Consider the following 27,235-nt stretch of genomic DNA (forward strand, 5'->3'; position numbering starts at 1 on the left):
ATAGGGAAATGAGTTTGGTATATTTTTATTTTCTTTCTTTCCAAAACACAGTGTTTTTTTCACAGTAAGTTTGGCTTAAATGTCAGATGACATACGAAATATAAAAACCCGCATTATACTTGACAGCTCTACGTGCTTATACAAATTTATACGTGATGTTTACGTGCGATGTGGACTACGGTAGGTCCAACGTATGAAACCAATCTGGTATATACAGGTTTACCAGAATTACTTTGATTTGCAATTTCGGTAAGTTAACTATATCGTTATATTTGTTTTCACTTGTTTTGTACATAACATGTTTAGTTCGTTGAATTACATTTACTTTATCAAAAGTCATACGTTAGATAGAGCACAAGAAACTCTATTGCCCATCCGTGTGTCTATAAAAAGAAACCGAAAACTGCATTAGAACATCTTGTACTTCTTTTCTAGTGCATTGGCTTGTATAAAGAAGTTTATTTGTTTTGGGTTCGACAATGTTATGTTATTTTCGCGTTCTGATCTATAATGGATATACAGGAAAAAAATTGTTATTAATGTTTTATGAAATACTTAGGTATGTATCTTTTCTGACCTTGATTTTGAAGTTTGCATCAGACCTTAATATCTTGAAACTAGCCTTTAGATATTCATGTGCATTCTAATCGGATAACATTATAACAATGTAAATGCATTTGATTTTAAGGACAGTTCACTATTAAACCTAGGAAAATACTATTTTAATAACAATATGAACTTAATATTATAAACTAGGGCACTATTTAAACCGACTCAGATAAGCCTGTCAGCCTTAACCAGACACGCGAGTATCATTTGCACTAAACGCACTGGTCTTTCCTCTTTACATGCATTGGAGATAACCCAAATTAGCTTCATAAAGTGAAGTGATTATCATTAATTCATAATTCCAATTTTAACTTTGACTTATATACTATATACATGTAATATGTTATTGCCGTTTGTTCCACTCTTTTGTGCAAATCCATTACAACGACGAAATTGTCGCTGCTGTTTAGTTGGTTACTACAAAAGTCAACAAACTGACCACTCAGAATGATCAGCTGACTACTCAAGTCAGCCAACTCACTAATGATGTAAACAACTTGAAACAACAGAATAACCAGATGGAATTGAATATCACGAACATGGATTCAAAGAATAGCCAACACTATGGAGGTAAACTAAAGATTTCGTTAATACATTTAACATGCCTTAATGTGACATTACCTTTAATTGAAAAAAAATTGCAGGAGTGTTTTTCCAGTTTGTTTAATTCGCACGCGGGTAAAGTTCGCGTCCGGTCGTTTAGTGCTTGAAATATCTTTATCAGGTTAAATGTTATGTTTTACTCTAGTCTTCATTTTTCGAAATCCATACTGGCGGCTCTGATGAAACCTATTCTTTTCATATTATAATTATTGAAAAATGTTTGGACAAGGTTGATTTTATTGCCATCCAAAATAGTTAAAGCCGTAGATAGAGTTGTGTTCTTGACTATAAGTATCCATGGCCGAGAGTGTCAGATAGGTTCATTCCGACCCGAGCGTAGGGTGTTTTGCGGAAACGAGGCTTATATTATTAATAATATTGCCACAAGACAAGGTTTCCATGTTCTACAGGCGACAGTCTTCAACAAGGGAGGTAATTACAATGTGGCGACCATTGAAAAGGAGTTCCATACGGGTATTTTATCTTCGTCCGTGGGCAAGATAAGAATTTCTAGCATGGTTAAATTATTGGATCTACTTATCTGAGGTAGGAGAAAACTCGTGTTTCACTGACCATCCCATGACGGAAATCCTATCATTTATATACAAAGTTATTTTGATGCGTTTGTGGTCTGTTTGTGGTGTTTGTATTTCTGTGTACTGGATGAGTACCTAAATAGGAACTCTTTCGGCACTATTTTTGAAATATTTTTAGTTAGTCTTGCACCACGACTACAAAATTGTCCATCAGCATACTAGGATTCAAGCCCAATTGGTCGATATAAATGTCATTTTTCTAGATACTACCGATCTGCATGAAAAGTACGTTATTAACCGCACAGTCAAGGACTGCCATTTTTGTTCTCGGAGTACCTAAACATGGAACAGTATCAATTCGTTATTTATTTTTAAGTATTCTTTCAAAATTATTGCTACATGTTTTGTTTTGATAAATTAATTATATATGTTATTTCTAGCTTGGTTTTTGTAATTTTTGTCAGTAAAATTTGACGATTTAAGTAAAACGAATACAGGATGTACCTGATTGCTGTGATTGTAGCAAGCATGAAGTCATTCCTCCGCATGCCATGTATTGACATTTGAACATGAAGAACTTTGAATGATAGCAGTATTTACAATAATTACCAGAGAATCATGTTCTTTGGGACTTGTATTTAAGGCAAGCGTCTTTATTGATTAAAATCGTGAATAAACTGATCGCGGTCGGACAAACGCTTTTATAATGGGTGTTCCATATTTAGGTACTGTTCCGATTTAGGTACTCACCCAGTATGGTATCCCTTTTTTATTGTGGTTTGGGTCTTGTGCCTATAAACAGGGTTTAATTTGATTGTTTGACAACAGGACTTGTCCATATAGATTTCATTTTGTTATTGTTATGCTTCTGATATATCTTACTACTAGTTTTCTATATATATAAAGTATGTTTGCTCTGTGATGCCTGTGGAGTTTTGTGATGTTCTTCCATGTTTCTTGTTTGCGATTTTATGTTCTATGTCTTTGGCGTTTACCCAGTGCCATTAAACCGGGTTTATGTTTAAACTTTTCTGCTACTGAGCTTGTTTCTGTAGCTTTTCGCATAAATATTACAATATTAATGATACAACTTGTTTATATTTTTAAAGCTTTTTTAGTCTTTTTTATTTAGATGTTCATGTTAGGTGGGGACGAACAACATGTCCAGTCAATGAAACTGAAATTATCAATACAGGTTAACTGTCTTTTCCCTTGTGGTTTTGATAATTGCACCATATTTTTTTTCATTTTGTACTTTGTTCCGAGTATGTATATCTAGTTCAAATGCATTATCAGCGAAATCAAGTTAGATATGGGAATCTCCATTTTTAACGTTATTTGGAGACAAGCATAGTTGTTGATCAGAAAGTTTCTTTTTATATTTATGGCTAGATTTAGAAACGACGTTAGGTTTTGTGTTTAAGGTTATACGAAATCAATGTGTTTAAAATAGTGTTTCAGACTCCCTCCGAACCTATCCGGGATGCATATGAGGATACTGCACAGGAATATTCGGCTAAGGTCTTTGGGACCGAATACGAGTTTTAGCTTTACACAAACGAAGGGACGCAGTTTTTTGGCAATAATCTTATGAACATGATTCTCCTTGCGCAGTATGTCACACTTCTCGACTGGTAACTGCTATGGTCCTAGGTAGGAACTAGTGCTTGCTGGATAATAAAGAATACTCTGTGGCTATCCTGTTTCGTCCTTGTCTGGGCATCCAGGTTTCATGTCATTTTCAAACTACGCATGTTTGTATTCTTTAAAGAGTTTAAAAGTGCAGACTATGAAGACAAAAATGGAAATCTGATGTACCTAGTCAAAGCTATGTGTGGATCACATCGCAGTCTACCGTATGCGAATTATCGTGTATTAACATAAGATTTTGTTCCGTTTTCGTCAGAATACGTGGTCTGTTTTGTCATCTACCTCGACCAATGTTATTTCATAAGAATTTGGAAAATTGTTTTGATGGATATATGGCAAAACAAACAAACCAAATTTAAAATATAACTTCAAGATTTTTTTTCTCACTGAAAGTATATTTACATATTGGCTAGCAATGAGAAATATAAACATTTGTTTTATTACAGGAACAAATTAAACACGGTAAACGCGATAGTGCAATAATAATGATTACCACAACAACACAATAAAAGATGATTGTACTATGTTTAGTATACATACATGCATATGTTTTGGTATACTATATTTGTCAGTGATATATTATACCACTAATAACCTAAGAAAAAGAAAATAGAAAAAACGAAAGTGAAAGTTGCGATATCGTTTTATAGTATAGAAATGTTTGACGAACAATCTCACTCAATAACGAGTCGTAGGTTTCAAATATATATTGCCGCCCTAAAAAAAATAATATGTTTTTGTCTTCTATTAAGTTTGATCTCAAGCTTGTGCATCATAATGATTGTTAACATTATTTAACAAGAATCTCCCCATCAGCATCTTTGTTAATATCATTTTGCATGATCCGTTCAATTAGCATCTTAGTTATAAGCTACGCCTACTCTTTTGAGAACGTTTTCTTTCTAAATACTCCTGCTTATCTTCCTCCTCAGCGCTGTGCAAACGATTACAGTGACCAAGGATTGGAAGAGCCCATTCGGTGATTGAGTTTCATAAACATTAACTTTACAAAGATATACCTTTAAAACAAAACACAATAACCCCTAAAAGACGTGATACTGAAGGAACGTCTTGACGTATGCAGTGACTATATTACTGCGCGTCATGACGTCAGTAAACATCATCGCACGCGCTTTTTGGTGAAACGTAAAAAAATGCGCTTTTTTGAAGGTGTGTAAGAAAATAAATCAATCATGTGTTTGCTTTCCGGATAGAAAAATCCGACCCTCGGGCACGCTCGGCAAGACTCGTTACATGGCAACGCTGGTGCCCTCGGGTCGGACTTTTATATCCAGAACGGAAATACATGACAGATATTATTAGTGTCTCATGTTTGGTGTTGGGCAAGTCATCATCCTTGTAACCATGATGTAATGTTTAAGGATTATCAGCTTGTTCCTGTAATTCCATCGTCTTGTTTTATTATAGGTATTACCAGCCATCCCAGTCAACGGATCAATCATACAATGAAAACTATAGTAGTCGAAAGTTAAAAGTTTACTCAAAATTAACAAATATTTCAAGGTTTAAACTTAAAATCCCGTTGACAGATTACCGGCAGTGATATAGATAAGGGAAGTTACCAATGTGTGGTGTGTGAACATGTTCACGTTACTTGTCAAATAATTGAGAACAACAATTAATGATTACATGATCGATCCACGTTTGTTCGTTTCTTCGTTTTTTTGTTTTGTTTTTCGTTCATTCGGCTTTCACTGTATAACCAATACCGTCAACTGTCAGTATTTCCAACTGTCTCTTTTATTTTTTTTTGTGCGAGAAAAACGTGTTGTCAACCTTGCCAGGTCTGAAGTCAGCTGTATTGCTGTATACAGTTATTGAGAATTTTGTACTTAAATAACGGTTTATTAAGTTATTGTATGGTTATACAAATACATCTTACCAAAACATTCAGTGGTGAAGACGATACTGATGAACTCTTGTCCTACCTTTTTTGAAACAATTTAAAGCGAAATGTTAACAGTAAGTATTTAATCCCAGTCTAATATCACAATAAGATGATTCATTGTACGTTATACGTTGCAAAAGGCATATCGATAGATTTAAGATAAGTAACTATACTGAATTTCTATAAGGACAGCATACCTATACATTTAAGATAAGTAACTAAACTAAACTAACTGTAGGGGAAGCTTATCTAGTAACTTATCTAAATATCCTTTACAGAAATCGTGTCGATAGATTTAAGATAAGTAACAAAACTAAACTGACTGTAAGGAAAGCTTATCTAGTAACTTAACTAAACGTACTATAAGGACAGCATATCTTTACATTTCAGGTAAGTAACTGAACAAAACTGACTGTAGGGGAAGCTTTACTAGTAACTAATCTGAAAGTCCTTTAAGGAAATCGTGTCGATAGATTTAAGATAAGTAACAAAATTAACTGATTGTAAGAAGCTTACCTAGTAACTTAACTAGACGTAATATAAGGAAAGCAAGTCGATAGGTTTAAGATAAGTTACTAAACTAAACTTACAGTAAGGGAAGCTTATCTAGTAACTAAACATTCTTAAAGGAAAGCTTGTCAATAGATTTAAGATAAGAAACTAAACTAAACTTACTATAAGGAAAGCATATCTGTTTGATGAACTTGTTCAGAGGTGGTTGTGTTCTATCGTCCTCGACAAAATCGAGGATGGCCACATCATAATCTTGAATGTAATGCTCGTGAGGGACGCCAATGTAATTCGGGTGAATGATGAAGTCCTTAAAAACTGGCATTAACTGCTCGTCATCATAAGTAAACAGCCGCCAATCTCCGAGGTTGTTCACGGTTATCTAGAATTATGTCATAACATGTAACATAATGAGCCGACATTTGTCGACGAAATTTCATACGGGACCTAAAACTAGCCTAATGAAATTCATAAGGTTCAAGAATGGCACGACTGAAATGTATCTGGGCCGATATGCTAAGGGGATTAAATGTCTGAATACCCATAGTATGCTTCTGATATCTTTATAGATAAAGTTACCGTTATTTCGTTGATTTTGGCAATGATGTAATCATTCGTGCGCACAGCCTTGTCATCAATATCAAGACGAATAGTGGAATGGCTTGAAAACGTTACTATTGCGAACCGTGTACCAGTTTCGCCTAGAAATATATGTATGTTAAATAAGTTACTTTTTAATGGAATGTTACCTTAAAATTGTCGTTTGTTTAATTACAGAAATGATTCAAAACGTGGATTGTACCGATGCTTGTAATTGTGGAGTTTTGTTTGTGCTCTACGTCATTCAGAAATGTTTAAACGTTTAGAATGGCGTGTACAATAGCAAAACGGCACTTTCTGTGCGAGTTTCAGCGAGCCTACAGAAACAAGAGTTAAGATCAATTCGCAAACGAGTTTTAAAGCTCGACTCTCACAGATTGACCGTTTTGACATTTTCATTTTTTACTTTTGTATTGGAATGAGCCATTTTTGCGTATAAGACTGTTAGAGCCTTTCCTGGCATACAAATATTTAATTAGAATATACAAGTATTTCTACAACTAGCTATTTACCGGCTATAAATCTGGTAGGAAATTGATTCCTGGCGCCAACACCTTCCTATAAATATCATATAGAAGTAATTCTATAAATAAGGATTACTCTTATCCAAATCTGGTTGGAAACCTCCTACTGGCACAAACAACCCTCCTATTAATATCATGTAGGCTTATACAACTACCCTGCCTCAAACTGGTAGGGGAGTCCTTCTGAAACAGTCATCTCTCTATAAATAGCATATACACGTTCTTCTATACCTAGGGATAACTTTAATTCAAATCGTGTTGAAAACGTATTCCTGGCACCAACACCCCTTCAAAAGATAGCATATACACTCCTTCTATAACTAAGGTAAACTCCAATAAATATCATACACGCTTCCTCATAACCTGCTTCAAAGCTGGTAGGAAACGCCTTCCTTGCACAAACATCTTTTTTTATTAATAGCACATACACGTACATTTCTGCAGAAACATTCACCTATAGATATCATATACGCGCACTTCTACATCTAGGAATGACTCCTTTCCAAAACTCTGTAGAAAACAAATATTGGCCAAAACTATTTCCTAAACATAGCATATCAACTTACTTCTACAAATCGGGATTATTCACTCCAAATCATCCTTGGTTTGCAAGTCAACAAACGTGAACCGACGAGGAGGAATCCGGGGTCACACTTGAATGTTGCTGTCCTTTTGGTCTAACGACGCTGCGTACACCTTTCCGTGTTTGGGGTCATTAAGCTGAGTGCATTGTTTCCTGACTGAAGCGGACCGAATATGTGTATGAATATTTTCGAGAGCGGTTAAAAAGCTACTCGTATGCATAAGTGTGGTTTACATGAATTACACACGTCTTATATATGGATAAATATATGATATATGATAACTATATATGCAAAACCAAATGATCTGGCTCTAATGAAAAGACTTTGGTATTGCGTACCAAAGGGCATTCAAATTAATAAACTTAAAGATGCACTCTCACAAATTTATCGTTTTGAATGAGTATATGTTTGCGTTTGTGTCTGGCAATCAGTGATATAAGACTGCTGACAAAAGGTCACATCGTAGTTTATCATAATTGCATTCTAAACGTGACATTTTATGTCTAAAAGTGGTACTTACGCTTTAAGAAAAATGATGTTTTGGCAGTTTACCAAACAATTGAGATCTTTTCTATTGCTAGTTATCTAGTATTTCTGACTTAAAATATTGATGCCCAATCAACCGATTCTGAAATCCAAAAAATAAATATAAAACGTAAATATTGAGCATGTTTCTGTAGCTTTTTGCATATATATTAACATTCTGTTAGAGTACAGCGTAAGCTTAACATGATTGAATTTCAGATATATGTACATTAACTAATTTATAACACTCTTTTGCATCTTCCATGTACATTGACGTTATGCGGCATCTTTTGCAAGTGTGAATAACTGTCCTACACGGTGTATACGCAATTCAGTAATTTTAAGTTAGTAAAATTAAGCTACATAGTTGTATTTCGGAGACATCCATTCCTAATATAGGTTTCGTCTTAGCAATCAATAGTTTAATTTAGAAAAATACGTAAAACGTTATAGCGTGTATACTATGTTGGAAAAAACGTGTACCTAAAGTCTCTTACCTCGGTCTTTGACAACACAGTCCGTCACAATTCCCTTCCATTTTCTATTTCTACAAAACCTGTTCTTGTTCAACCATCCGAACGGTTGTAACCGGAAGTTAAATTTTGGAAAAGGTTACAAAATTCTTGAAAAGGTAGTCACATTGAAGAATTGCAAGTGTATATCCATTTTCTATGTTTGTTGAAAAAATCAACACATCGAAACCTAGCAAGCTCTGTTTCTTATACAACTACCGCAGTGAGTAATATTAAGTTAAAAATTCAGTAAAAAGTAGATCAAAACAAACTCAGTTTACAAATAAATTTAAAAGCCAAACGCAATAATACATTTTATTTACTGTATGCCAATCATAAAAATATATCCGATTTTCCTGTGAGCTGTAGAATTAATGTGAGCGTTTCCAGTTAAATATATGTGCTACCGTTAGGGGTCTTTTTCAGAAATGTTAACATTAACAAAACTAAATACCTTTGCAGTTGGTAAAGACCAGAACTCCGGAACATAACACAAATACACAAAATAATTGCCACGACATTCTTTCAACTGCGCAATATTTGAGATAAGATGAAGCTAGCATTGCAGAGCATTTATTGTTGAAGTTAGTATGAACAAAAACTTAAAACACATGAAAACAGGATGCTCCAATTTAATTATTTATATAGGCTGCAAGCACGTTTGTCTTTTAAGCCAAGAGGAAGCTTGCCTACTTATTAAAAAAACTGGTCAAGCACAGATCTGATTTTATTACGGACGTTATCCAGTGCAAATATATGGTTAAAAAGGGGGTATTTTAGGTAAATAATCCCCAAAAAAACTGCTTAATAGTCCATGCCTCTTTTGGGCAATGTTAAGAAATTAATCTAATTCATCCTACACCTTTTAAGGGTGTTTTTTTACACTGAACAGATATTACAAAGATGACTTTTGTATAATAGAGATTTTGGTAGTGCATTATTATATTCAAGTAATTGATACACAATGTTCTCTTAAATCCTTGATATTATTATAATAGTTTTCTTAAATAAAACATCAATGTTCATGTGCGCTATCCTTAAATTAATATATAATATTTTACATATATATTTATTCAATGTTTATACATATGTCACAGGCAAAAAACGTCTTGACTGTAACGATTTCCAGCAATGTAACCTTAACAATTTCAGATATATATATACGCTTTTACCTACATGTTATATGTACACGTAATCATTTTTTATGTGATGCTAGTAAATAAGAGTTGACTGACGCAAACAAGTTCAACATATTTTAATGAAACGGCACTGCATTACCACTCAAACATTTTCAACCATTAATATCAAAATAGTTATAATTTTCATTAGACTGTGACGGTTGAGCCCTCGAGATGATGACCTTGACTACCGCGGTCTGGCATGAGAATCAAGTGTTTTATGAATCTAGCGCCAAAAGATGTGTTTTAGCAGTAAATATTATTTCAATGCAATACTTATGAGAAAACTATACATTGTCAATACACGTTGAAATCCAAACAGGAAAAAACCCAAACAGATTGCTAGAATGACAATTAAACAGCAGGCAAGGGTCGTCGGCATGATTGGTTCCCAAACCCCGATTTGGCAGGTAACTTTTACCTTGAATTTTCGAATCCGAAAGAATTCAGGAAATCATATCTTATAAAAAATGATATTTCGCCATTAACACATAGTTTACACGATTATATAGTTTTGCGACACTGTCCAGTAGTCGACACTCTAGTATAAGTCAGATGCGTGAGAAATTTAGAAGAACCGGAAGTAACATCAACTTAAGACCAAAGAGGAGAGCAACAACTCGCCAAGATCGGTATGTGTTTTTATCTCAGACCTATGCTATCTCTTTTCTCCGGTTACGTCAACGGCAAGGCGGACAGTTTGTGCGAACATATGGTCCACAGCCGCCTTCCGCCCGTCAATATTCGAGCCCGTTGTGCACGATGATTCCTATCCTTACCATAGAGTACTGAGTAGCACGGGTAGGACGGGTAAGACGGAACCTAAGGCTTACTAGATCTGCATATGCTCATGTTGAATCGGTTGATGTACGTCCACATTTATCGACAGAGGATAGAGGGGTTCGGTGATGGTCTGGGCAGGAGCCTCAATTCACACCATTACCCCAAATTGTTATTTATAAGACGTGAGGTTTACGAACGACACCAATTAAATTGTGTTAATACCTCATTTCCAACTTATCGGGGAATTTTGTTGTTGGTAGATAATGCGGCCTGTCATGCTGAAATATTAATGTTTATGTTCTCGATTCATCTGAAAAAGCCTATATAACCTAGTGACTTTTTCTTGAGGGTACATCTACCAAATTTATTTGATCTTGTGGATCCATTAAAATAAAAGCGTTCATTACAGCTTCGAATTCAAAACCTATATTCTAACGTTGGCCAGGAATAAAAAGAATCTGGTAAATAAGACCCATAAGACCAATTAAAAATGTGCTGCTGAAATTGATTCGAATGAACATTTTGCATTCATAAAACATTAATGTTTTATATTATTTCATGATTTGATTCTCTGAGAAGTCGAAACAATCGTGATTTGTATATTTATTTGCTGCACACAACACATGTTAATTCACGATAATTCACATACGGTGGACATCGAAGTGATCCACACATGGCTTCGACCAGGTACAAAAGCTTTCCTTCTTTGTTTTCATAGTCTGCACTTTCAAACTCGGCGTTAGAATCCATGCATGCGTAGTTGGATATCCAGACAAGGTAGACATAAGATAGCCAGAGTATTCCTGTGTCCAACCGGGGTAGCACTGGTTTCTGCCTGGGATCATAACAGTTGTTCGTCAGAAGTGTGACAGACTGCACAAGGGGCGTCATGGTCTTGCAGATTCTTGCCAAAGAACTGCGCACCTCCGTTAGTGTAAAGACTTGTCTCGTATTCAGTTCCATAGACCTTGGCCGAATAGGCCTGTGCGGTGTCGTCATTAGCGCCCCAGATAGGTTCCGACGTCAAACAAAGGTTCTCTGCAGCACCATCCTGATTATAACGATTTCCTGCTGTAAAACCTTTAAAACAAAACATAATGGCTTGTCTGAATCCGGATAAAATATAAAAGACACACCCTAAAACAAAATAAGATCAAATAGAAATAGGAAAAGGCCATTGTCTTATCTTACATATTATGAGATATGAGGTATTCGTGTTGTGATTAACCTGTATAAAGAAGTTTGGTTCCATTCCCTGGACAGGTTGTTCTTCCCCATCGGACATACACAGCACCTGGAAAACAAAATTCTACCAAAGTAAACACTTGCTAGAAACTATACATATACAGATGAAGGGGAAATAGAAAACCAAAGTACATGGAATATTCTGGAATTAGTTATATATATATATATATATATATATATATATATATATATATATATATATATATATATATATATATATATATATATATATATATATATATATATATATATATATATATATATATTAAACAAAGGGCCAGAATAAACTACAATATGTACAAAATACGGAGCATCAAGTTGTATTTTGAATTATTTTGATTTCTCCTACATGACTGTATATATATTCTTAACTTGAAAGTGTATATATATATTCATGAACAATATAACAAACCTCCATAGTGTCGGTCACTCTTGGTCTCTAGAATCGTGATTTTTGATTCTAGGTGGCTATTCTGTTGCTTCAATATTGTGACGTCATTAGTCAACTGGCTGTTCTGAGTGGTCAGTTGATTAATATCATTGGTCAGTTGACTTACCTAAGTAGTTAACAACTGAACAGCAGCCACAAGATCATCGTTGCCGTAAAGAAGAACACGTTTTTGTTGATTCATGTCCGCAAAGGAAAGGCACCAAAGAGTGGCACAAAAGTAATATACATTGAGCGTGGTATACATAATGCTTAAAATCCAAATTCGAATTGATATTAATTGTCTCATCTATTTCATTTTACGTGCAAATGTAGGTTATCTCAAATAAATGTTCTTAAAAGGGAATATAACAGAACTTACATCACAAGTTCAAATCATGTTTTACTTTTGTAAGTTCTAAATACAATGTGAATGCACGCTTTCCTGTGTGCAGATGTATGATTAGTTTAAATAAACCTTTTGAAGATATCCGATACCCTAATATGTTAATAGTAGTTGTATTTGACCCAACATACTTAGTATCGTTTGAAAAGGTTACAAATTGACAAAAAGACAATGTAAAACTATAACAAACAAGCATTTTGTCATTTCAAGTTTGATACTGTAACGTGTTTGGGGTGTACCGAGCGGCTGTACACTATTTTATCAAACTCTTCAATAAATGACAAAAGATGAAACTAATTTTCCTCAAGGTTAATTAACCTTTTGATTGTGTACAAATTATTTTGATTAAGCTCCAAATAAATAATCACAAAATTATTATAGAAGAAGTTTTATATAAGTAATTTTCCTTTTACCAAAATGCCAACACTTTAAATCTACTGCTTTATCAGTGATCTCTGTGAATAAACAGAAAGCTTGGCTTTCTTGCATAAAACACAGAGTTGTATCTTTCAAAATTACAATACTTAAAGTACTACTCAGTTATGAAATACCAGATAGCCGAGCTTTCGTGGTAAATACATAAAATGCGTTCGCTTTCTTTTTTTACGTCTGCAATCTAAATATAAATACGCTCTTACTTCATCCAACAGGAAAACAGAGCTTTCTCTGAAATATTGTTAAATTTCCAACTTACTATGCCTCACAGGATAGCTGAGCTTTCTAGCAAGAGCATAGAAGTGTTGTCATTAAATTAACTATCGTATCTTTCAACAACAACCCGGTCCACTCGTCAGCTATTAACTATACAATACGTCAAAGCTGAGCTTTTCGGTAAATATAGTTAATATTTTAAATAAGCAACTACAAAGTTCAAGTTGATAAATACCAATTATATCTTGATGCTGACTGTATGGTAACTGCATCTAGAATCACGATATTATGAAAAACTCGGCCTTATATACGCCGCGAAAAGCGCTCAAGCAAAGCAATGCTTTCATTGGTTGTAAAAACTGCGCGTCGATTGGTTGAAAACGAAGCACTTTGATTGTTTACAATCAGCATTCTGATTGGTTAAAATTATTCATATCAAAAATAAAGAAACAACTTTTTCGGTAATAGTCAACTATTTTATACGGCTGTCACAATACAATTTGAAAGTATATTGTAGTCGTAAGTATGGTCGATATGAATCTAAAATCATGGGAATTTTTGTTTTACTCCAGTCCTCCATGCTATTTGAAAACTATGCGTTTAGTCACGGCATACATACTGCTGAAATAACTTATCTGTAACCTACCTGAAACTATCAGAATTTATGCGTTTCAAGTAGGTTTTACATGCTCTCTTTAAAATACTATAACAAACAATTATATTTTTTTTACTTAATCCCATTGTCATTCCGCATGATAACAATACATATTGAGTACGATTTTATGCAAACGATACCACATTTTACCGCGTCTGCAACAGTTTCGTTAATTAAACGCACGGTACGTTGGAAATTCTAGGTCAATAACTGTGCAATGATTTCAGTGACGTTATTTCATTTTTCGAATGCATTGTACCGCGACCTTAGGACCGACATTGATACAATCTAAAATGTATGCATGTATAATGTACATTTGGTAATTCATTAATAAAAGAAGCAGTGCGTTCGCAGTCTCCTTTCAATTGATGTTTTCATATTATGGGTTCATCAGGCATCAAAATTAACATTATGTTAAGTTGGTCCTTCATGGAACTAGCTTTTCAGTATATTTTCATTCATTTTATATAGTCAACTCCTTTCAAGCGTTATCTATTTAAATTGGTTTTTGTGTAAACTTTTGGCTACTGAGCATGTTTTTGTATTTTTTCCACATAAGTATCCAATACTATCCCGACAAATTTGAACGATATAAACGTCAGAAATTATCATTTGATAATACGATAGCTGAACGTCAGATATTGATTCCATTTATTAACTGAACGCAAAATTAGTTCGCAAACTCGCTTCATCTAATAATGAAATAAATTCAATCGTATAAGAATACACTTGGTTATTACAAATGTCAACTGATTCACTGATAAGATGGTAAGTAACAACAAGATGGCAACTGTAATCTTTGATTTCAGTAACGTGTGAGAGGTTGCTATAACTTCTTGTACGAATTCAAGTGCGACATCAACAAGGGATGTGAGAGGTTGCTATAACTTCCTGTACGAATTCAAGTGCGACATCAACAAGGGCTGTGAGAGGATGCTATAACTTCTTGTACGAATTCAAGTGCGACATCAACAAGGGATGTGTACATATAACAACAAGAAGCGTGTCGAAATGCAGGACATTGTACATTTTATAAGTTACGTAATACAGGAATGTGCAGGCTCGCCTAAAGTGACCGGCAATGATATCTATAAATTCATTAGGAAAACGTTTTTCGAAAACATTACCGATACACGTGGAAAAGGGAGATTTGTTTTTTCCTCGTTTTTTATCACATATATTTCAAAACAACACATACATTGTCTTTTCTAAGTAGGAATGATAAAAATTATATGTTTTTTCTGTTTTAGCTATTTTTGCGCACATAAACACACGTACACACCAACACAAACATAACACAAAATGCACAAACATATACACACTTACAGACACATACCATATGTACACAAATACATTATCCACATTATGATTCCATGTGATTCGAGTTCTGCAAAGGATGGAGGACTAGGTTAATGATAAAAACATATTAATATTTGTTATGGCTGCATGCCATTAATCCTATAATTGTAATGGTTATATCAAGGCTCAAATTTCAAAAATGTTATTTGACCAATTTGAACGAGTTTTAAGACCAACAACAACTTATTTACTTGCACTGTTAGCTGGACGTCCATGTTTAAAAAAAACTTGTTATCACAATCTCTAAATGAGATAGTTTTCGTCGTCGGAAGAATTCATATATACTAGTGAGATATGTTTTTAACGCTAACTGGGCAATGCAAAAGATAAAAAAAGCATTCACACCAGAAACCTATGTTTCTTGACAATCACACAATGAACAGGAAGGAAAAAAGTGTAAGGATTTAATAAAATGTGACTCCTGGATAGTATAGAATATTGTTCAAGTTCACAAAATGTCATTTTTTTTTCTTTTACTGAGAACAAACAAAACTTTATGGACATTTGGACTCAAAGACCAAAACATGTCCTAATTATATATACCCAACCACTCAACATAAAAAAGTGTCCACGCACTTCCTCCAAATTACAAGAGCCACGCCGATGGAATATTCCCTAATCGTGCTGTGGTCCGTTTAACGTCGTCACTGAATTCCCGTTGACCTCTTTGCTCTGTATAAACGCCATGATCGGCAAACGTTAACATCTGAACTGGTTGATCTAGGTGCCAAAGTGACTACTCCTCTATCTTAGGCTGCAACAAAGCTTTCGTAAGGTTGGGTAGTGTGGTTTTGTAAAGGTTATTCATAAAAAAATCAGAATACAGATAAGTCGATATTAAAGTGACACTCTTATTCAAAAGCAATACATATACATGTAAAACAAACATAATTTTTGAGTGATACACCCTCAACTTCTTAAGAAGAAATGTACTTATGGAAAATATTGATTACTTTTAACGTTATTATAACTGTTTATTCAATAGCTAAAAGCGCAAAACTATTAAATGGTTGGTAAATGCTAAAGGATTTACTGCGATTTAATATTGTTTCATAAGATAGAAATACCGTGGTTTCTACACATTTTTTTTTAAATAAACTCGGTATTCTTCACAAGAACCGTTGTTTTCGACATATGTTCATCCTTAAGTTTTAGGTATATTAAAACAATTGTATTAAACGTGTTAAATCTTATTTGGGAGTAATAGTGCATCTTTAAATATTGTGGTAAACATCAACCTATTGTTCTATTGAAGCTATTGAAAAGACGCTGGCAGTTTTAAGTGGGGATTTATATATTTATCAGAATGAACCAGACTTTACTGGACCAATAAGAACTCTTGTTACGACCTATTTATAAACATTGCTGTATTAGTGCGCCAATATTGAACATTTTCTTTTTAAAACGCAAGTAGAATTTAAAGTAACCGTTCCATGGCGGTACCTAACAATCCTTAATAAACATACCTAGTTTTTTATAAAATATAGATGCACTGTGTTGTTTGTGGAGTTCTGTGTTGTTGTTTTATGTTTCTTGTTTGTGATTCTTTGTTTTTATGTTCTATGTCTTTGGCGTTTACTCTGTGCCATTAAATTATGTTAAAACTGTTGGCTACTGAGCTTGTTTTTGTGGATGTTTACATAAATAAGTAAAGGCTAGTGTCAACAATTTTGAGATGGAACTTAAAAAGTCATTGTTAATCACTGAATCTCGAAGCCAAAATAACTTTATAAATTCATTTTGGATTCCACAAACGTGCAGGTTGAACACTTATATTGTTGGCCTGAACCAAATTCAAACCACGGGAGGGTTGTTATTAAACTCTTAGGTGTTGTTTTCATGTCCACAACGATAAGAGTGTCACGTAGACAATTCTTATATATATAGCAAAGGCTGTTGGAAGCCAACACTATTTGCCGATTGACGAGGTGAAACACATAGGAAGGGATATCTAAGGACGCGTAACTCAAAAGTCACAGGAGCGCTTTTCTAGCATAGGAGACATTGCCGACAATGCTTAACTGTTGAAAAATTATCTTGTCTTAGAAAACCGCTATGTATGACTCTTGAAGACGTGCGGTGTTATTTAAAATGTTCATTCACTATTACATGTATATATGTTAGCTTAGCTTTATATCAAATGTTCGTTTTTTAAGTGTCACGATAATTTAATATGTCATATATTTTTGCTTTGCTTTTATACAGGTATTTTAAATGGCTTTAAGATAATTAATTGATGATTATATTTTACCACAGCCTGAATGAGTAGTATCAAACATTTTTAAGATACTAACATTGTATTTATAGAATAAGATGCAAAGACACATATTCTCTTTTTCAGACCAACATGAAGCTGCTGCTTATTATTCTGTGCGTTGGTAAGTTGTTTTAGATCTGTTCTGTTATATATATTAGTGTTTGAAAATCGGACTCCATTTGCTATCAATAATCGAATCGAATCGGACCAAGCATTTCGATTTACTATCGGACAATAATCGAAAGTTCGTAATATCAGTAAGGAATACATTCTTTATACACAGTATCATCATGATCATTTAAATGGTTAAATCTGGAATCAGTACGTGTGATGCTATAGTCATGCTTTTTGCAACAGTTTTCATAACCTTTTTCTGTCTTTAATAACTGAACGAAAAAAAAAAACACAACACATACTTAATAATAGCACACAATTGCAAAATGATAGCAATGTCAGCGACGATTTATCGATTGTACTCGATAATCGTTTCATCACTAATATATATCAAAAATCATAATGTTTGGCAAGACGTTTTTTTAACATATCAAAGAGGTAGCTGTTTTACACGCAAATTTCAGAACACATTTGTCAACTATTTGCGAGCAAATGCACTTTCAGATTAACCAAATCTAGAAAAGACATTTAAAGAGATTCACTCACATGGATTTTATGTTGTTAAATCCGATTTTAAAATAGTTAAATTTTGAAAAGCGTAACAAATGTCAGCATAAAAGAAATAATTTTGTGTCAAACTTTTAAATAATGTTCAACAGTATGGTTCTGATATAAATCTGAGATGTCTGATTTTATATTCAAACGTGAACGAGTCCCTTCAGATATGGCATCAACATGCACCCGAACTCAGTTGTATAGCACTTTTATTTTTTTAACGAATTATGATCAATAAATGACCTCCTATACATTGTAGGAACCATTTTTGTTGTTTTTGTTGTTGTTTTTATTTAATCTGAAATTTTAATATCTGACCATTTATTTTTAAATGTTTTGGTCAAATCAATAAAGCTATGTGCCTATGTACAAAGGGCGTAATTTCTCTAATTTTTAAAGTCTTACGTTATTTTATTTCAAGCAAACGCTACTGTGTTTGCACGCCAGCGTCGGCAACGGCACAGACGGTACCTTTTACGACACACAGGTTATGACAATCGGCAAAATTCCTTCGAATACTATATAGACGAGCTAATAATACTAAGATGATGCACTGCCGCTATATATCCAAATTGCTATTCATTGAGTATTCTATACCTTAACCTGTTGTTTTCCTTTTCAGCATTGGTTGCTGCTGCTCCAAAAGGTAAATGCAAGGTCCCCACTCAGTAGAATCTTTGAATATGGCATATGTGTATCATAAATAATGTTTGTGTGTGTCCGAAAGTTTCGATAAAATATTTTAGAAGTTAATACTTAAATACCGTTCTAGTCTAACAGAATATAAAGCGTTTAAACATGCTATGGCCATACGTGACTTAATCAAATTCGGTACAGACTTCACTAGTATTTAACCTTGGCTTAACCAGTTACACTAAGAATGGCTAGAATACCGTGTAAATTAAAAAATACCTTATTGGACCTGCGTGTTCTTATTTTGTAAATCAGATTAACGCGTTAAATCTGATCAAGTCTATGAATGTCTGAGTCGTGACTGACGTCGTTATACCTGGATAACATTTTTTACGCTACTATTGGTGACGTTTCATCGCAATACAGTGTAGTATTTCATGTTAGATTATCTTCACCCAACACAAGATAACTTTTGAAATACTGGTTCAGCTAAATCACACTCGAAGCGATTGTCGTGTCAACTTGGCCTGTGTGACAGCAGTTGTTTCGTCCAAGGCCAAACTGGTGGTGGTTGCTGTGGGACATCTGGGCCATGTTACAACATTTGCTATTGCTATGGGGTAAGTTTGCGCACATGGGTGTTTAAACTTATTGGCCCATTTTATTAGACTTTAAGAAGATATATTTTTGAATTATAGGCAACATAGAGATTTTTCATATACAATGTAGCTGGCTACTGTAAATGATTTTATAAAATAACTGTGTTAAGAATACAAAGTGTGACGACAATTTCATTGTTTGTAACCTCCGTCGTGTGTTGTTTCCCTTTGTTTTGGTAACGCCGATATATTGAATACACAAATATATTTCTGAATGACTTGTAGGTAGCATAGATGGTTTTATTAGTCTCGTTGGTTAGAATTAGTTAGCAGAATTTTTGAATAATGTCATAAACACAACAATTAAACGGCGTTTGAGTTAAATCAAACGTCACATTGATTGCTTTCGTCGCTGTTCTTGACGCCTTTTAGATAGTCAGATATGGTGTAATAGTTAAATGGTTATGATAGATAATGCAATTTAGTTAAATTATCTTTATAAGAATAAGTCAAAATTTTAGTTTTTGTTTTAGCTTTTCGCATAAATATTGATATTAACATTTTATTTAGGATTGTCAGTAGATGTATTTTTTAAGGGTCTTATGGGCATTAGGAATCGAAAACTGATAAATATAGTGAGTTTGTAGGTAAATATGACGAGGTGATATCCCCAGTATAGTTTTCAAATGGACACGTTATTAGGTATATCAGGCGTGATTGTACTGTGAGTAGTTATTCTGAATTGAAACTCTGATAGAGTAGAGTATGACTGAATCAGTTTGTAATAAGTAGACAGCTAGAAGGAGTTTGAGTGGTCAGCATGGCTACGGCATATTTAACAAGTGGTATTCAGGGATCACCTCTCAATCATTGCGAAAGTGCAGTGGTTCTTTGATAACAATAGTTACTGTAGGGAAGACCTTGATCTTTGGGCTGTGGAAAAAATATATCTGTAACTTTCCTTGCCGTTGTGTTTTAACACCCCGATATGTATTGATGTACATTACTAGAGACCGGGCCGTAATGATGCTTCGTGCTGTGTAACTGTTGATTTACAGTTTGTTGCAGTACTGATAAGGCTCATACGAAAAGTGAGTTTGAAATGCAGCAAGTTTTGATAAGAGTAGAAATGTGAAATAGACATAGTTAAGATGAACGCATATAGTTTTGCAAGATATGTGAAGTTGTAGTTTAATTCTGTTGAATAGGGGACATGTACAAAAGAATCGGCGTGCTAGTATGAATAGTTGAACGACTCGAGAGATGTATAAGAACTATTTTTATATTTGATCAGATAAGTAATTTCAGACTAATAAAACATCAGCCGTAGTTGGAAATGGTTTACTTTTTAACAACAGTTTAATGTGTGTAGCTCTGATAAAAATTCACATGAAAGCTTTGGTCCATGAACTTGAAGAATCTTTGTCAAATGGTTTGCATGCTCGGCTACGTCATGTCGCTACTGATTATTAACATTTCTACTTTTCAAATGAACGCACTTTGTATCAAAGTATCAGTATTTATTAAAATTAGTCTGTAGACACAAACTTACACCTGCGAATAACGTATTTGTATTTGTTTACCCTTTTTGAGAAACAAGAACTGTTTCAACAAAGCTTTAAAAAGGAAAAGTCCGTATTGAACTAAAATCATTCATGTTTGCTGAGTACATAAATCCCTTATCGAACTAACGAACTTATTAAACAATTTGTGAGAGTAATTGATTTTGATATTAGGTCTTCATAGGTAGAATCACATTTATTTGTGTATGTTCGTAGATTATAATTATGTAATGTGTTTGTTTTGTGTTATTTTTCAGAGTGGCTATGAATATCGCTGTGGTCATTGCGATCTCTAATCAAAGCGAACTATACATGCATAATACTATGAACTGAAATTTTCGCTTTTATGTTGCAATAATTCGTTGCTAAAATATATTCTTCAAGATAAACTTATTGCATTTGTTATTTCTTCCCAATATATTTATTGATAAAAATGCTGCACCGACCAAACAAACAGATATTGTTTTAACGTGCAGATGCACCTATTGTGCTACTGCAGATTGTCTATCTCAGTGTGTGTATACCATGTCATAAATTACGTCATGTATGCTACGTCGTAAGGCAACATTTTGCTTTAAATGCAGCCTTAAATCACAGATAATTTTTCTTAACTACACTATTTTTATGAAACAAACAGCAGTCTTTGCCGCTTTAAGAGCCACACCTTTGTTTTATTACCGGAGTTTGATAAGTTGATTAGTTTCATCAAACGCCTTGTCAAACCTGTTTCAAAAGAGAGTTTTCTCAGTGCTGCGTCAGACGGCCGTTTTGTGAATAGGTTTGTCTAAGAGTTTTACGACTCTCAAAAACTCTCAGTCAAACTCTGGTAAAAGACCGAAGGCAGGGCTCCGTAAGCGGTGTAGACTGCGTTCGATGAACGGGGTGTGGAGGGGAGTGATAACCTCACACCACCACCCCTACCCCAACCCGCCGCTACACATTTAAATTAAATTAAAACAAATGAAATCAATTAAATCAAACCATAATGGCGACCAAATGTTTAGGTACCCTTGTGCCTTCATTACAATTAACATAATACAGTGAAGACGTGTCATGCTGTGATATTGTTAAGTGGCCTTTTAAGATTTGAGCTCCGTAAAAACAACACAAACATATTTGGTAAGCTCAAATAAACTGAGTTATCTTCGATTTACCAAACTTCTTTGAAGAAGACAACCATACATAAAGGGCGCTCGATAACAATGAAACGAATGCAAGGGTAAGCGTCAAATGACCCCGAGCAATCAATTCGTCATCTAACACTACATCCAGACATTTGTTTATTTTAAAACATCTAAAGTGGTGCAGTTTGTATAATCTGAGAGAAGTATTATTATTTTTTGAAGAAAAAAATTGAAATGACTTTGTGTATGTTTTGAATAGGTATCTAGGTTTCGCAAACAAAGGTTGACGCAAAAGGAAAACAAAACAGCATGACCCAAATAATTTGAAGTGAATGGGGGACTTGTTTATTGCTTTTCGATGGAATATCGAAATTTATCAGTGAAATAACAATAGTGAAAATGTTAATTTGATATTTTCACTAAGGAGTGAACATATCAGTTTTGATCTACTTTTAACATCTATTGAAGTTTCTCCCCCTTCCTCAAAATTGAAAACGTGAGTTTTGAACCAGAACTTGTTGAAAACCAAATAATTTGAAATTAAAAAGGTTGAATAATAACTTTTAATACAAACAAATCCTACTCACGAATTGATTATATTTAACATCCAAAATCATAGTTAAATTGACAGTTGTACTAAAGAACGTTTTCCTCTTTCAGATCATGATGCCATTTCAATCAAATTAGCAATCGAAACGGAAACAAGAGGGCAGATCGATGGAAAATGAACACTAGTATACTTGAAAATCGTTAATATGTTATACGTTTTGGAGAGAATGGACACAACAATAATGCAACTTTTCAACACCAGAATCATGGTGGGAAATTGCAAAGATAAGAATCAAAGAAATATCAATAAACTTCTGTAAGGAACTGAATAAAACTAAACCTGGCTTCAAGCAGTTAGAAAAAGAAAAAGAACAATTAAAACAAAAATATCTGACATATGGCATATGCTCCGAAATACAATCGTTATCAGAAAAAATAAAAGATAGCTATACATATTAGGCAAAGGCTGCGCAAATAAGGTCAAGGGCTAAACTAAAAACAGAAAATGAAAAATTAATAGCTTATTCCTTTAACTTAAATATAATAAAGATAAAGGTATGCACAATTCTTTTCTAACGAACTAGAACAAATAATGAATAATTTGATTTGGAATGGCAAAAAGTCGCAAGTAGCCAGAGATGCACTGAAGCAGGAAAACGATCATGGAGGAGTAAATATATGTAGCATTACTGACTATAAACAAGCATTACAAATAAGAATGATTCATAAAATTATTCACTCAAAGTATGAAACAACGTAGGGCAGTTTTATCTTGGCATATTAGATAAGAGCTTGAACACAAATAATTCCATTTGTATATGTTCAGAAATAGAAAAGAAGCTTATAAAAAAATACCGAAATATTACTTGGAAAGAATGGAATCCTAGGGAAAATTCTTACAGATTTTCACAGTATGACTACTAATGAAGTCCTTTACACTCCATTATTTAGGAATCACAAAATAAAAAAATATTTTTAAGTAAGCCACTTTTTATTGCAAATTTTAGTAAAAGCGGGATTAAAACAATTTAAGATGTATGGTTTTTTTAACAAAAAATGATTACGTATCAACTGAAAGTTTACCCTGTAGATAAAAAATCAAACACAATTAGATAGATGAATGGACAATAATAAAAAGAGCATTCCTAAAAAAATTGTTGACACACTAAAATTGGGGAGGGTGTTTGAATCAACACAGAATGGTTATTTAAAAATTGATATGGATACTCTCTAATTACAAAACAAAATAAATAAAGACATTAAAGGTAGTGAACTTAGAGTTAAAACTATTTTAAACAATTTAATCTTTAACGACAAAGTAAGTAAAAACCAAGCGAAATACATTTGGAAGCAAGTTTAAACAATACGAATTTAAATTGGAACCATATTTTAAGCTCAAATGGATCTCTGGGTGATCGGCAGTTTCAATGCAAGTACTTATAAAACATAATTTTCACAGAGCATCGCCTAGCCGTAATGAAATTATCAAGATATAAGTTATGTTATATCTGCCATAAAAAATAGAGACATTAATTCATCTCTTTTTGGAATCGTTCAGTTGTTAAAGCAATGTAGGACAAAGTCTACAATTTAGTAAATCAGGCCCCAATTTCTCGAAACTTCTTAAGCTTAACAGGCTTTAGTCGCTTATTTCAATTAGCTAAAATACATACTGAAAAGGGATTTTGATAAATGAAAAATGGTTTATTCTGATTATCATACAGATTATTCCTTCAAAATTCTAAAAACTCTAAAAGAAGTAAATATAACGCATTTTATAGGACAACAAATATAGTGAGATTAGCTTAATCCTGTGATAAGGGACTTAAGAGAAATTGGGGCCATATATTCAACTAGAACATTGAAAACAGTACTCAATTTAACTATGACTATTTATTGTTTTAGGGGTCGATTATCAGATGAAGCTGTAATAAAAAAATAACGGGTAATATAAAAATATTGTACACGTACTACAATATGCCATGTGAAATATTAAAGATCAAAGAATTCATTAAATGTACAGTCATTAAAAGTGTTTGCGTAAGATTAAGATAATAAAACGATGAGTGTAAAAGGTTTTTAATTAAAGAACTATTAAAATACTCGTACTGACAGGGTTTTCAAAATGAACCGGCCGCCGGCCTATTTGACCGGTTAAAACCAGAAATCGGCCGGTTAGAATTGTTGTAGAAACCATAAGGTCACATTCTTTTCTGACCTATTTTAATACTGAGTATCTATTCTTACTTCAGCGTATAGAAGAAAACATTGTCGATGTCAAAAAAAGAACATAGACACCCCAATAAAAGTGGCAAAATTACAAACATCAGATTTACGCGACCATCTGCTAAAATAGATGTTTCGCTACGATGAACACTCGATATCTTCTTAATAGCCGCGATTGCAGATAGGTGTAATCGGTCCAAACACTTGGTAGATCACAGGAGACACATTTTGCTGACTGTTTAATGCAAATATTTCGAATATTGTTCGCCGAGTTTATTTTTTCCTCGTCAGAAATAAAACTTACTTTTTACTAATGTAATGATTAGGCTTTGCGTATACACAGGCTAAATGGCAGGTTTTAAGACACATTCCATTAATCGTTACAATAATTAATCCGCAATAATCAATTGTTATTTATTTCGCCTAATGCAAGTCCCATCCCATCACAAATACCTGTGAAAGGATAACTTATTAACACATGTATTGCCATGTGTCGTGCATGTCGGCTGCAGATCAAACGATACACTTTCTGACGTCAGAGCACGAGCACACCACATTTTTCCGTTTGATATGCAGCCGACATGTACGACACATTTCAATACATGTTTTAATACCGGTAAGTTGAACTGGAGATTAAAGTCGCGTGGCAATGTATTGTATTTAAATCGCTTATTCGAATACCGTATGATCCCATTTTTCTCTAGGCTAGTTAACCATCTACCGTGTTTACCGCGTCTGCGTCTAGATTGTAAGATTACCGGAAAAATTATAGTCAATAATCGTCGTGTGAGAAACTTAAAATCACGGCCGAAATAATTGAATTCACTGCAAATATGAATGAACTGATAGGATTCGCAAAATATGTATGTATGTCCGAATTATAAGTGGGTTTTTTTTAAATTATTTATTCACTTCAGAACTCCTTGAAAAGCCCTAAATAGCTCAAAATGCAGGAAATTGCATTCTTGTTTTAAAAAAAGTCGGGGGGGGGCATGCCCTCGGGCCCCCCTCGAAAGCCTGTTACAAATTCAATTTGGCCTGTTCAACTCAAACATTTTGAGAACCCTGCCACTACAATTTTAAGGTTTGGCGTTTACCAAGTGCCATTCAACCGGTTTTATGTTTTAACTTTTTGCTACTGAGCTTGTTTCTGTAGTTTTTCGCATACATATTGGAGTCAAAACATCAACGCCTTCAAAAAATGTTTTTGTTCCATACCTGAAGGCAGCGACAAGTGTCTTTACTCAATGAATCTGATCTGTTCAGCAGTGTTTTTGATTTTGATAACTAAATCAATAGAGAAAAGAATCAAAGATCAACATCCCTGTGTATCACATGAAAGAGAAAAAATAAATAAATTGAATACATAAAATGATGCATAGCCACAAAATCTAAGCTTGAATATTCATGACACTCTGTAAATATTGTGATATAATGTTATGCTAATTAAAATGTACATGCATTTATCCATGTTAAATGTTGATAAAAAATTTATAACAATTAAAGTCATTACTCAGACAGATAAACAGTATATATATATATATCAATGTATGGAGTATATTCAAGTATCCATCCTACGTATTCCATAAAAATCTTTGCATGAAAAAAGAAAATAACTTGACACAAAATAAACACTGCATAAATTCGTAGCGCACGGAAGTAGTACATTTCAAGATAAAGAAGTAACACGTAAAGGATGCTACATTACACGATATTTATTGAGCTACTGCATTAATGTATTGCTGCTACAAAATTTATGTATATCTGATAGTTTTCTTTGAAACACTTCCTATGTTGAAACACAGTCAGGCGCGAAGTTGCATATACGTAAGTACGCGGCTGATTCCACATGATTCTGACAAAAAAACTTGCTGATAAAACTGTCCGTTTCCAGTACTAAATAAAGCACCTCAGAACGCCCAGAACGCACTAGATTGCACCATGGTATTCAAAAACTTCCGAAGGGGCATGCCCCCGAACCTCCCTAGCACAATTATGAATCAACATGAATAGAGGACTAGCTACGCCCCTGATAATGATTGGTCATATTTATTATGTATATATGTAAGTGGTACCAGGGGGTGCCCCGATCCCTGGTAGCACATATGTTTCCTGGAAAATAAAAGGGAATTCATTCGAGTCGCAAAAAGAAAAGAAAAAGATCGATAAATGCACACCAGTATAACCGAGATCAGTTCCAGTAGACAAGTAGTTCTGCCCCATATTGCACACCCCGAACACCCCTGGAAAAATGCAGACAAAGTGTTACTTAGTACCAAACTTTTATTAAGACAAATAAGGTAGTTTACCGTCACTGGGTTTCCTAAATTGAACTTTACTCTGTGATGTT

At 33.9% G+C, this 27,235-nt stretch overlaps 1 long non-coding RNA gene and 1 pseudogene across 1 annotated transcript; one reads left to right on the forward strand and one right to left on the reverse strand.

Annotated features, from left to right (window-relative positions):
- Positions 1-11,126: 11,126 nt before the first annotated feature.
- Positions 11,127-12,400, reverse strand: LOC128224288 (short-chain collagen C4-like; annotated as a pseudogene).
- Positions 12,401-17,610: 5,210 nt separating this feature from the next.
- Positions 17,611-21,375, forward strand: LOC128223663 (uncharacterized). Its single transcript, XR_008259319.1, has 4 exons — positions 17,611-17,644; positions 18,815-18,838; positions 19,315-19,445; positions 21,244-21,375. It is a non-coding gene; the product is annotated as an uncharacterized LOC128223663 (long non-coding RNA).
- Positions 21,376-27,235: the final 5,860 nt, after the last annotated feature.

This window comes from Mya arenaria, chromosome 17 (assembly GCF_026914265.1).
Source record: "Mya arenaria isolate MELC-2E11 chromosome 17, ASM2691426v1".
Lineage (NCBI taxonomy): Eukaryota > Metazoa > Mollusca > Bivalvia > Myida > Myidae > Mya > Mya arenaria.